The following is a 14267-nucleotide window of genomic DNA, read 5'->3' on the forward strand; positions in this document are numbered from 1 at the left end:
TACTAGATAATTTTTTAAAAATTAAAATTAATTTTAATATTAAAAAAGCAATTGAGAATCCAAACACTTATTAATCTAAAATTTGAAAATGTGGACCTTAATCATGATTTTTTGTCCCAGAAAAATCTAGATGAACCAATAACATACAAGGATACCCCATCCTTAAATCTTGTCATTCTCCCTAGGATGCAGCTTTTTTTAATGGTTGCTAATTGTCACGCTCCAAAAATAGGGGGTGATCGGCACGGGTGCGAACTACATCGTACATTCCCATAAGACTTAAAATGAAAATTCATTTTATTTTAAAAAAATTAATCAAATTATATGAAAATTTTAAAACTTTTGTTATTAATTGTCATAACAAAGTTTCAACATTTTCATAGAAATTTTGACAGAACCTCCTTTATAAATAGGATCTCCCAAAAATTTTCCTAAACATTGTATCAATCAGGAGCTCAGCTCCTTCCAGCCAACAGACAACTATATATATATTAAAATAAAACTCTAACTATAGCTTATGTGGAGCAACTAATCTTATTTCTAAACTAAAATACATGAATCTTAAATATTTACATCAAGAGGTAACAATACCAAATAAAATTTCCATCCAATATAGCCATATGCCCTTCAGAGGTCGGCAGTAGAATCAGCATCAACTAATGAATCTGAGACCAAAATAATTTTTCAGTGAGTAACGTCCTAACAATAAATAATTGAACATGAATAAAAATAAAGTTAAAATAATTTTTTTTATTTAAAGAGGCAACGATCTTCATAACAATTTAATAAACTTTTGAAATAAAAGAATTCTATAAAATTTTACATAAAATCTCAAATCATTAAAATATCATATCAAAAAATATTATCACTTGATTGCAAGGAAGCAAATAAAAAAATAAATAATTATGAATAATTTTATTATTTAAAACCAATGGGATGTGAAATTTCCAAAAAATCAAATTCATATAATAGGGACTTATCAAAACATTAAACAAACGTGGACAAACAGTCCATGAGGATATATAACCAAATGCGGCTTATGCCTCGAAAGCAAACGTGAACACATAATCCACGAAGGTAAGTAACCAAACGCCGCCGAAGCCATGAAACAAATGTGGACACACAATCCACGAGGGTAATGATAACCAAACGCGGCTCAAAGCCACAAAATCAAACGTGAGTACGATGCTCACGAGTAATCATCCCTCCGTTCCACGTGCGTTGGCCATCGCATGGGGCTAGCACCTCCTATGAACACCCTACTAGCTAGGTGTACCATGGCACGCCAAGGGCTAAAGGAACTGCCATTAGCAACCAGTGTTCCGTATAAAGTCCCCTCCTTTTTTTTAAAAAACCATTTTCAAACATGTGAGAAAATCATCACTTTCAAGATACAATTCTCATTCTCAAAATTGAACTCACATGAATACTTTTAAGTATTAAAACTTGCCAGAATAAAATTCATATCAAATGCTCATGCTTGCATTTATCGAATAATTAAAAATTTTTGAAGTCGAACTTGCAAACTTGCAAGAATCATTCTCTGTAGCAATTCAATAAGTTCCAGAATGAAAATCTCATAATTATAATCCAAACTTCTATTTACTGATAAAATAAAATTATCAAATTTGGTAAAGATAACTTCACAAAAATAAAATACTTTATTCAACAAAATATCTAATAATCACATTATTGCTGTAAAAAAGATTTGTATAAAAATGTAATATTTTAGTAAAAATTTTATTGGAATATCAATTGGGACGCTATTCATTTATCTGTAGTGCTTTCAAAGTTTGAAACTCACTTATTACCACTCCAATCGAGCTACCCTTCTCCCAATCACCCTATAATAAATAATAGGATCTTAGTGAACTTTACTTTTAAACCAACAAGTCTCTCTTTAGGAGAATTCACTCAACCAGAATTAATAATAAACTTTAAGTTTTAGTAACAAAATTTACATATAGAGGTTTCTTCTTAGATTTTCTAATCTTCCAATCTTTACCCAACAATTAATCAATAACCATACTATCCCAAGAATTTAACTAGTTGCATATGGATTCATAATCAATATATATAAAATTCAAGTTTTCCCAAACACCATCATTTATATTGTAAATTTCCTCTAAATTACTTCAGCCATAGTAAAACATTTGACTGAGGTATGATCCTTTCTCAAACCTTTCAACAAACACCTATTGTGCATCAATTCCTAATTTAATCAATTGAGATTCCTAGCCCTTTGCCAAAAATTTTCAATATCAACATTTAAATTTATCATATTTTCTCATCAAGAATTAATTTAAAATCATAAAATCCAAACCCACAACCGTCCTCCTCAAGCAATAGCCAACACAATAATGGAGTTATTTACCAAAAATTATCCTCTTTAATCCTGAATTTCATTTTGTCCAAATCCAATTTGCTTTCCCATTTACATGTCAAGTAAGAACAATGAGAGTACATCAGTTTTCTTTCCCCCCTTATCCAGGTAACCAATTCATCAGACTTAATTGTTACCATAAACCAACATCTATTCATCACATTTTATTAAATACTTAATTAAATTTTCTATGTTTCCAAAGTTCATATCTTTATCCAAACTGAATTTAGATCCATAATATTAGTCCTTAGTATACTGAATATGGTTAATAACTCCACTCCAACTCTTTTAAATATTTTATCAAACATCTGGAGTGCATTAAAAATTCAAAGCATATCATCAAGCTTCCTACTCTAAAAATTTCAAACCACTTACAGCTTCCAAACAACTTCATAAATTTAAATCCACTAAGATCAATACCCAAATCCTTCTTTCATCACAATAGATCATGGTTGAGTAATCAAACATGCTACAAAACACAGCAGAAAAGGAAAATTTTTTTGAGCTTAACCCTTACGCAAACAGCAAAAAGAAGGAAGAAGCAAAACAGAGACAGCACAGAACAGCACGAACGCGAAAAGACATGGAAGAATCCGGCAACCTTTGCCAGCAAAAGGTCTTCCGTTTCACACACACAGACGACGTACGAATGAAGAGCCCAAAATCTAGCAACACCAACACCCACAGCAAGACTGAATAAAAGAAGAATATTATTATTATTATTATTTTTACGCAAAACAGAGAGAGAAGAGAAATCCGGTGACCTTCGACGATGCTGGCCGGAAGATTGCTTACCCACTTGCTCTCGTCAGCGACGAAGGGGAGGAGAACAAAAATGAAGGTCTGGATGATTGAAGCTCTCCTCTCTCCCTCTCGGTTGTCACACGCACAAACCACCGACGTTGAAGACGACGAAGGAGGCCGGCAACGGTGACCCCCGATACAGCTGCTCTTTGACTCTCTCTCCCTCTTTGTCGGTCTCCAGAAGAATCGAAGAAGGGGAAAATTTTTTTATGAGATTGAAGAAGGGTAATTTGGTAATTTCGGATGGTAAAAAAGAACAAAATAATATCTCATTTTGCCTCAGCCAGATTCGAACTTGTTTAGCTGCCACTACAACCACTATCCTTTTTATCATAATAATTCCAAAAAAAAAGGTCTTATAATTACTATTAAAACATAAACTTATACACTTAATTATTTTATTTTTATTATTATTATTTTTGGGTTATTACACTAATTTTGTGTCTTTCACAAAGCAAAATCAAAATCCCATTCCTCTAATTGTCTGTCTCTAAAGATGAGCTCAAGAGTTAGTGAAAAACATCCCATAAGAATTATGGGTCCCTTATTTTTCACATAGATTGGCGATCTCCTTACTCAATCGAAAACATGTCTTTTTGGTAGTATCATGATAATTCTATCCTTTCTTTGGGAAAAAATTATAAAGACACTAATGTAGTGTGTGTATATATAATATCGATCTTATCTTGCAAAGTGGTCTGCAGAATTTCTTTGGCAAAATCAATGAAGTATACATTAATGAAGTGTTTTTTCCCCAAATTTCTCCTTTATAATTATAATAATCACTCTCTTACTTGACAGAAAATTATTTGCTTTAGGATAGAGTTTAAAATACTTAAATGAAGAGCAATTCTCAAAAGTTATAATATTTTTTTATGCTAACAAGAACATTATTAATTTTATCGATGACAATGCATGTTAAGTATTAAGTTCTACGACAATAGACTATAGAGGACAATAATGGCAACGTTGAAGTTCCCTTTGGTTTCTATTATAAGGAACTTTAATTTCTAGAAAGATTTTTTAGTCCTTAATATAAGCCACCTGATGGGATATTAATTACAATTTTTTAATATTATTCATATTTAAACTCACTAACTATAAAAGAGAATGTAATGCAAATTTGAAAATGTTTCATTTAAATATGGATAAAATTAAAAGTTTATTATATTTTGAGACAAAATTAATATCTTAACCACTTTTGTTTAAGTCCAATGTAAGTAATTAGAGGTTCCTTATGCTAGTGACCAGAGGGAGAATACAATACTGCAAATTTTTTTTTTAAAAGGTCTACCTTAATACATTGATTAATTAAATAACGGGTGACAATATATTAATTAATTTGTTTGTTTGAGATAGAAGGTGTTGAATCCTGTAGAATTTTTGGAGAATGTCGTAGTGGAGCATGAATATGTTGAGTGCACTGGGACAACAATTCAAGCTCTAGTTTTGTTCAGAGATCAGATATATCCAACATAGAGAAAGAAAGAGATCAAGAATTTTATTGACAATGCTGTGAGATACATTGAAGATACACAAACTGAAGATGGTTCCTGGTATGGAGGTTGGGGGATTTGCTTCATTTATGACAATTTTGCCTCCATTCGCAAAGCTGTCAACTTTCTGCTTACAACACAAAAACAGGATGGTGGGTGGGGAGAGAGTTATTTTTCATGGCCTAAAAAGGTTAATTAATTTCTTCTTGATAAAAAATAAGGGTAAAAGAAAATGGGCACTTAAATTATAGGTTCAGGAGCATTTGGGATCCTAAACTCATTTTGTGTGCAATGTTTCCCTTCAACTTGTGAAAATAGTGCAATCTAACCCAACTGTTAACTAAAATTAATTTTGACTGTTAATTGAACAAAAACTTAAAAACTACAGAAAAGGACCAATAAATTTGTTTGGGTCATTTTCTATAATTTTTGTGCCTTTATTTGTAATTTTTGGGTCATTTGCTATAATTTTTTAAGTCATTTTTTGTCAATTTTTGGTCAACTAATGGTCAAAATTAATTTTTGTTAATGCTAGAAGTTAGATTCAATCATTTTCAAAAGTTGAAAGAAAATAATGTATCAAAAATAAATTTAAGGGCCTCAGACACTCTTAAACCTATAGTTTAGAGGCCAACTTGATCCTTTTTTTTTTTTTCCACCCCTTTTAACAATGTTACTTCCTATTGACCATAATTATATAGTTTAACGACTTTGATGGATAATGCAGAAGTATGCAGCACTTGAAGGAAGCCGATCAAATATTCAACTGTTGTACAAACATCATGGGTTATGATGCGTCTTATTCGTGCTGGGCAGGTAGGTCATTAAACTTACTTCTTTAGAACATTCTGGTTTACATGATTTTAGAGTATAAACACCATAGAGATGCGTCTTATTTTGGGTCAAGCTTCTCTAGGCTTTATACAAGGACCATTTTACCTTGAGAGAGAACCCAAGTCATTTATTTATTGGCCAAATAACTCAAACTTAATATCACTGAGTATAAAAAATTCAACCCAAAATGATTTAAAGCACACCATTCTTTATTCCACTACAAAAAGGTTAAGGTATAAATCTACCCATGAAGAATATTGTATGGAGCTATGAGTATCCTTAACTCAAGTATGACGTAAGTTTACTCATGAACTCTGAAAAATAGTCCGTTAAGTAAAGATTGTGGGTCTCATTTACTATGCCATGTGTAAATGGATTAAGGTATAAATCTACCCATGAAAAACACCCCATTCTTTATTCCATTACAAAAAGGTTAACATATAAATCTACCCATGAAGAATATTGTAAGGAGCTATGAGTATCCTTAACTCAAGTATGGTGTAAGCTTATTCATGAACTCTGAAAAATAGTCCGTTAAGTAAAGGATTGTGGGTCTCATTTACTATGCCATGTGTAAATGGATTAGGAAAAACTATCCATAATGTATTATACTATGGTGCAATTTTGCCCATAAAAGTTAAAAATTGTGTAAGAATTCCCAACCTAAAAAAAGTCATATGCTGGCAAGCATTGACTATGAATGTCAAAATAATTAAAGTTATATTTGACTAGAAGTGTAAATGACAAAATACATGTTTTTGAGTTTTTCCTAGCTATCACAAACCATGAGCATAATATTTCATTTTTTTAACACTTCATAATCAAGAGGAAAAGGAAGAGGGTTTGAACTAACGTGGTTAGTGAAAAGAAGAGAGAAGTAAGAGTCGGGATAGAGTCAAAGCATGTTTATGTGATTATAATGCATGACAAAACAAAATGTTGTGCCTAGGGTTAATTTCTGTCCATTAGAACAAATTTAAACACTCCTCTGATTCTATTTTCAAGGAAGAGAGAGAAGATTAATTTTGATCATATTTATAAGACACTTCATTATTTTGTATATTCATCTTTACATTTATGCTCTTATTAAATACTAGAAACATTATCAAAAATAATTCTTTTTTATCCTTATTAGGGATAGAGGTAGAAACTTATTAAGTTTTAAGGTAGAATTAATGAGGTTTAAAGTTTTATTTGATTTTAATGAAACATGCTAGAAACAACTTATAAGGAGTAGATGTCTTTCCATGTTTGCACTTTGTGTCAAATAAAATATTAATGTTTCTTATATTCACGATCATATGTGATAACGTGTATATTTGTCAGGGATTGTGGATTTTTGCACCATTTTTAGGATTGACTGACAAAATTGCACCATAATGTATTGGTTTATAGATATTTTTTCTCCTAACATATTTACACATCGCATTAGTTCATAGATGTTTGATAACCTTTGTTATAAATTGGAGATTTTTGCACTGTTTTTTAAGGTTCATGGATAAAATTGCATCATACTTCAGTTACGGATGTCAATGGCTCCTCATCAAATTATGGGCAGATTTGCATCTTAACTCTTCTATAAAAAGACTAAATTTCTAAAAATATGAACGAACAGTGCCTCTCAATCCTTGATTCATTATGCATTTATTAGATTTGATGTAGGCAAAGAGAGATCTAACTCCTCTTCGTCGTGGAGCAAAAGTTCTAATTAATTCTCAATTAGGAGATGGGGATTGGCCACCACAGGTGAGTCCCTCCCTCTCTCCCTCTCTCATTCATTTGATTAATATAGTTAGTTAACTATAAAATTGTAATTAAATATTTTTATGTTATTTGTAGGAATCAACGGGAGCAGTATCCAATGTATAGAAACGTCTTCCCACTGTGGGCTCTCTCTGAACATTACAAGTAAATTCCATTGCCGATCCAACCATCATAAGCAAAGTTTGCACGCTTCATATTGCAAATTAACGAAGATTCAATGTATTTGAAATAAGGATTTGTTCAATTTTCTTGAAATCTGAATAAAGCACATCCCCAGTGAACAATATACTATAGGGATGAGGAACAAGTTCTCGATCATTAGGGATTGTTTTTTTTTTTAATTATTATTTAAATCTTTGGATTCCAAATCCAAATCTGTCTTATTATAATTGCTTTATTATTTCAAACAGTTTCTGAATCTTAGTTATTCGAAATTTCACATGCTCTTTTCTTTACGTTTTCACTATCAATGTCTCTATTAGCATCACCACTCCTCCCATCTCTCATTCTTGTTTCTCACCAATTAAAAAATAGAGATAAACTTGATATTTTCAATCTTCAGTTCCTGTTTCAAATTTTCACTAGTCTCTCTTTTACATTTAAAATTCTTTACATTATCCAAACAAAAACATTTTAAATACATGGATTTTGAATGTGAAATTTTAAATCTAAGATTTTAAATCAAAAATTTAAATTCAAATCCATCAATCAAAACACTATCTAATATTTTATAGTGATAGATGATCTAGATAGAGCTGACGGTGGGCAAATGCCCCACTCAACTTGGAGAAAATTACATGTATTGTAATTTTTTAAAATTTTCACCTAATACCTCAATACTTTTGGAAAGAATTACATTGAAATCTTATACAAGAAAATTAATTACCACAACGTCCATTAATAATTGAACTAAGGCAATTGACAACATAATTAGTTGTCAATTGTCTTAATTTAGTTGTCAATAGACCTTGTAGTAATTAATTTTCTTGTATAGAATCTGGATTTAATTCTCCCATAATTTTGAACCCATTAGCTAGACTCAAAATAAAACATATTTTTAGTTATAGAAAATTTAAGCCTTTCATATTCCATTTAAGTCCAGTAGATTTTAAATTCTTTTTTTTATAATAAAAAGTTTAGGTGGATTGGGTTTGGAGACTCGCCAAGGTCAAGGTGTGGCTTCAATTTCAAAGAATGTTTATAGAGATACTTACAAATCGCTCACCAACAAGGTCCTTAATTTTAAATTATAAGTCTATTAAATTTAAATTTAAATTATTAATTTTTGATATAAAAATTTATATTATATTTAAAGAATTTTCATTTTAATTATTTTTATTTTTTATACTTCCACTGATTTTGTGTCCTACATCCGCCACTGCAATTAAGTGAAATATAAAAATTAATTTTTATTATTTTTATATTTCTTTAGCGGTGTTGAACCATTGATTTGAGTTACAAGTTCTAGCTTTTGGTGTCTGTAATAGTCACCTCGCCGGTATAACTATTGGACTTACCAAAATATCCTTTTGATCCTTGTTATATGGCATTTCTATTAATATTATCAATATCAATGCAAAAAAAGTATAAAGAATAAAAGTGTATGTAATTTCAAATATGCTCCTATATAACAAATCCAAAAATTAATATCATGTTACTTTGTTTTCTCTTGTGAAAGGTAATTTTGAAAATACTATTCAAATTTTATATAAAAAGCCACATCATGACTTATAAATGAAATCAAATAAATATTTTAAAATATGCCTCATAAATGGGACAGGAGAGAGTAAACATATACATAATTGATAGCAAAGAGGATATTAATATTATTTGGCATTCCTATATCAGCAAAATAAGGAAATCCGTCTAGTCACAATGTCACAATTCACAGACAATTCTCAGGGAAATAAAATAATTGGTATTTTTGCACTTTAACCTTAAAATAAAATATTAAGAATGGTTGGAGGATTTTCCCCATTGCCGGTTGTCACAACAACTACATATCCATTTTGAAGAGGTTGTTATACGTGTGGAATCTCTTTATAAATAAGGGTGCCTGTTATGAGTCAAAAACACATCGAATGAAAAAGGAAAAGAACAACCAAGGTGTCAAGTACATTAAAACAAATGAAACAAGTACAATAAACATAGACTGAATATACAAATAGTGAAACCCACTAAACCACTTACAACACAAACATAAGGACAAAATTAAGCGGATAAACGAAGTGAGACATCTCTACATACCGCATATTCTCACCACCACGGAAAAGGCAATATTTGATAGTTTTTTCTTTAGCCCTGCTTGGTGATGCCATATATTCAAGGTTCCGTTATGACTTTCATTCTGTACACGTCTCACATATTTTTTCTTTTTAATCCACAATCTAATTTTTAGACTATTAATTGAAAATCAGTGTTTTTACTCGTAAGACTTGAGCAAGAAATATTACGCAAAAACTAGATTAGATCATGTTTATGTCTAACGCGAGGCCCGGTTTGATCTTACATCGGGCTAAATATTACTGCTCGTGAACTTGCCCAATTCAACATGAACCCGACATTTCGTGCACAACCTTAAATACATGCTTATGAAGTATGAGAAAATTGGTGTTGGGTACTATGAGGAGTATGGGTTGTTTTTTTTTTTTTATACATATAATAGAAACTTAAAAAATTACATGTTCCATGTACTCAAACAATATTAACCTGGAAACAAACTAATATTATATGTATGCCCTTATTTAATAGTGTCTCAATTAGAAAATTTTATTAATTACATTCCCTTATTAAGGGTATATTTGAAAAAATCTTATCAATTGCACATTGAAAAATTCAAAATATCTTATATTTTTTAACATCTTACCTCATGAAAAATGTTTTATATCTTTAAATGGAGGGAATATATATTTTTTTAATATACATGCAGTATAAGAACTTATACACATGTGTATGGAGGGGAGGAATCATTTATTAAAAAACGTGTGGGACTACAAACGCATAGGCATACACAATAGCAATATACCCTCATGCATGGAAATTGCAATAAAGTTTTTTTTTTTTTTTTTGGAAAGGGCATGTATAAGTAGGTTCGCCTTTGCTGTCAAATATTTGCAAATACTTAATGGTTGTTACCAAATAACTATAACATATATTTGGTAAAACCAAGTCCAAGCCTGATAGAAATTTACCATGAATACGTTCTTTAAAAATAATTGTCATGGATTCGCCAATACCTAACAGTTATTTCTAAATAATTGTCAAGTATTTATGATTTTTTTTGTAGATGGGAGTTGTTCTGCTGCAATTTTTTTACAAACTACAAATAGAATAGCCTAAAAAATTGACAATAGCAATAATATGAATATATTTTAGTAAAATTATAGTTTCCAAATACAGTGAAATTCTATAATTAATATCAACTCATCTCTTTTCATTCATTTCAAATTTTTTGAACTACCCAAACAAAGAATATTTAATACATGAATTTTAAATATGAGATTTGAAATTCTAAAATTCAAATTCAAATCCACCAGTCCAAATGTTAGTTGGGAGCACTTCTCCCTTTCTTCTAGTTCTGAATGTATCATATCACATGCCTAAAAAGATTAATACCATATGGAAAGGAGTTCATTTTTGGCTTTGTCCTTTGTATTATAATTAAAAAAAATTGACAATTTAGGAAAGGAAGAATGACAGTTAGGTCTCAAAAGAATGAATTATGATAGTTAGGTCCCTAATAAAATTTTCTACAAAATAAATTATAAATATTAATTCAAATAGTTACAAACAGAAATTTCTATTACAATCTAAGAGTTACATTTGATATTTAAATATTTATTTGTAATTGAAACTCCTGAATCTGTAATAATTTGGACTGATACTTTCAACATATTTGTTAAAAAAAATTGTCAGGGACTTAACTGTTATTAATTCATTACTTTGGGACTTAAATGTCAGTCTCCCTTCAGGAAATGAATCAGCCAAAATTGATAAAACTATAATATCTAAACCGTATCTTTTAGTTTCATTGTATTGAATCAGAAACCTTCATCCCAATTCAGCCTTTCAAAAAATTTCTCCGTCAAGTTTTCGGAGTTATATATTCATATACAAATTAAAATTATCTGTTTGAAATAATAATTTACTATTGTTAATTTTACGGTGCAGTGGAGTCATAAAACACAAAATAGAAAGTGATGAATTTAATCATACGAAAAGGAATTAAACAAACATTAAGAAACATCTGCAAAACGTGTGAATTTCATATTGTCTTCAAAGTAATATTTGTTCCTTATTGTAGTTGCAGAATACTCAAAAAGTTGCTTCCAAAATTTTATCCGAAGTACCTTGTGAGTAAACTAGTTGCAGACAAATATATACAGTTTTGAAACTACTTCCAACAAATTCAAATGGTATGTTTGGATTAATAGGGATTCAGATCAAATCACTCATTTGAATATACAAAAATTTGCAGATCTATTTCTTAGTATATTTCTTTTATAATTTTAAATTCTCTCAAAACCCTAGCTATTAGAAATTCTAATTACTCCGAACCTCTTGTTCTTTTCATGATTTTACTATTGATGCCTCTATAATTCCTGCATTTTTTCGTATTTCTCATTCTCTTCCCTCATTGATTGAAACATAGAGATAAATTCATTTCAATTTTTTTCTTATTTCTTCTTCATTTATTTGAAATTTTTTAAACTACCTAAACAAAGAATTCTAAATTCATGAATTTTAAATGTGATATTTGTAATGAATGCAATACCTTGAATCTAAAATTCAAATCCAATTTCATCAATCCAAACTCTGCCTTTAGAAAATCCATAGACCTTTTATTGATTAAATAAGGGTAAAGATGCATTTTTGCCTCTGATATTTTTTCTGAGGAGCACCTAATACCTTGAGATATTTCACCTAGCATTTTTGCCTCTTAAGCAATTAATTTGCAAAGAAATTTTCCCAATGTTAAATCATCAAATGTTGACTACTGTTAAGTTGAGGAGAGAGGAAGAAATCTAACCCAAAACATGCCAGGTGGCATCCAACATGGATCCTAGTAAAAGAGTGTAATGATTTGTGAAAGGCAAAATGGAGATTCATTTGGCACACTGTTAGCACCATCAATCTAGATAGAAAAAGCTCAAGGGTTTGCTGGGATCCATCTCCTCCACAACACCATTGCAATGGATTTATGAATCAAACATATCCATAAGAAAATCAATAAAATCAAATATAAGCAACAAAATTGAACAATCTATATTCAGCAAAATTGAACATTTTAGTCAACAGAATCAAACTAGATTTTGAGTCACAGCGATCGAACCAATCATGGTTTACAAATTCAACAATCAAAAAAGCTAGCAAGCTAACAAGATCATAGTTTACAAATTCAACAATCAACAAATTGAACATATAGAATTGCAGAAGATGAAGAATTGAGTATATTCAAAAATGAGAAAAGAAACCCAAAGGTGAAGGAAACCAAATCAACAAAGGAGGATCGAAGTAGATCTGGATTGGGATTCTTGGATTGCAAAGACATGAACTTAAATGAGTTTGAACTAGATTTGAGGCATGATGGCAAAGCGAGTGTTGTACTACTCTATGAGAGAAGCCTTACCCAATATGACGATGCCAGCTCGCCATAGTTTTGCAACCACATGGGACCTTCAAACCCCACAACACCAACGACCTTGCGCTCTTGACCTTCAAACCTAGCAATGTGGACAACCTTGTGCTGTCGACCTTTGAACCCAACAACACAAACGACTATCGAATCCTTCCTCTCCCAATTAACTTCTTCCTCTGCTTGAGCTCTCACGTCAAGTTCACTTCTAGTACGTTGTGAAGCTGGAGCAATGGTGACTATGCTGGAGGATGGTGAGTGATGATGAGCAAGGAGATGGAGATGAAGTTTGAAGGAGCTTGAAGATTGAAGGAGAATGAGAAGGATATAGAAGCAGAAGGAGATGAAAGTTCATATTCAGTCAAATTCCCTTTTTGTCCTTCTATTTTTCAATCAACAAGTCAACTAAATCTAGGTGGCATGACAAGTGAAATTTTTCAATCAAACTTCAATCCTAGTTAGCATTATCTAATGGTCAACATTAGGTATTTAACATGAGGGTAACAGATGCTCCGAATAAATTACTTAAGGGGTGAAAATGCTACATGAAATAACTTAGGATACTGGCCATAGGTGCTCCTTGGACAAAACTTTAGGGGAAAAAAATGCACTTTTACCTGTTAAATAATGTTGAAAAATTAGTAAAAAGTCTTCTAGATTCCAAATATAATCCTCAGCCTTATAGGTTACACACTTTATAACAAATTGAGAGGAAATAAAGAGATTTAATTTGAAAGCATTATGCGGACTAACATATTTAGCATATTCAACTATAGAAGTGAACTAACTTTTTATCCTTATTTAATTTATTCATATATTTTGCTTAACAAGAATTAAATTTAAATATCCGACAACAATGAATTAAATTTCAGACCAACTTTGAGTCCTATATATTCATCTACTTACACCCACACAGAACAAAGATCAGCATCGAAAATTATATTAAACTTGATCACTGCACTGTTGTTCTCAGTCATTGTAGAAATGGCAACGATTTCATTCAAACCTATCTTCTTCCTTCTTGTCATCGTCATCTCATGTGAATTCATCAACAACTCTTCGTTAATATTCAAATTCTAATATTTATGAAAAATTTGGCGGCTTCAGCATGTGTGTTAACGTATGTATGCACACAGATATAGATGCATGCACGTGTAGACATAAAGGAAAAATATAACTATTGGTCTCTATAACTTTGACATGTTGTCCTCATAGTTCTTTTTGGGCTTCAAGTCCTTCTAATTTACCCTATCTGCAATATTAGTTTTTCTATTTTTGAATACGCTTGAAAAGTCAATGAGAAGACACTAACAGTATTAAATATGTTGACCTATGACTAATATTGTTAATT

At 30.7% G+C, this 14267-nt stretch overlaps 1 long non-coding RNA gene across 1 annotated transcript; it reads right to left on the reverse strand.

The window, feature by feature from the left end:
* Positions 1 to 517: 517 nt before the first annotated feature.
* On the reverse strand, positions 518 to 3348 carry LOC129317790 (uncharacterized). Its single transcript, XR_008595048.1, has 3 exons — positions 3179 to 3348; positions 2985 to 3075; positions 518 to 665 (listed from the first exon to the last, which is right to left on the reverse strand). It is a non-coding gene; the product is annotated as an uncharacterized LOC129317790 (long non-coding RNA).
* Positions 3349 to 14267: the final 10919 nt, after the last annotated feature.

The sequence above is a fragment of the Prosopis cineraria genome, unplaced genomic scaffold (assembly GCF_029017545.1).
Source record: "Prosopis cineraria cultivar Desert tree isolate PC_DT_omini unplaced genomic scaffold, ASM2901754v1 PC8, whole genome shotgun sequence".
In the NCBI taxonomy this organism is placed as follows: Eukaryota; Viridiplantae; Streptophyta; class Magnoliopsida; order Fabales; family Fabaceae; genus Prosopis; species Prosopis cineraria.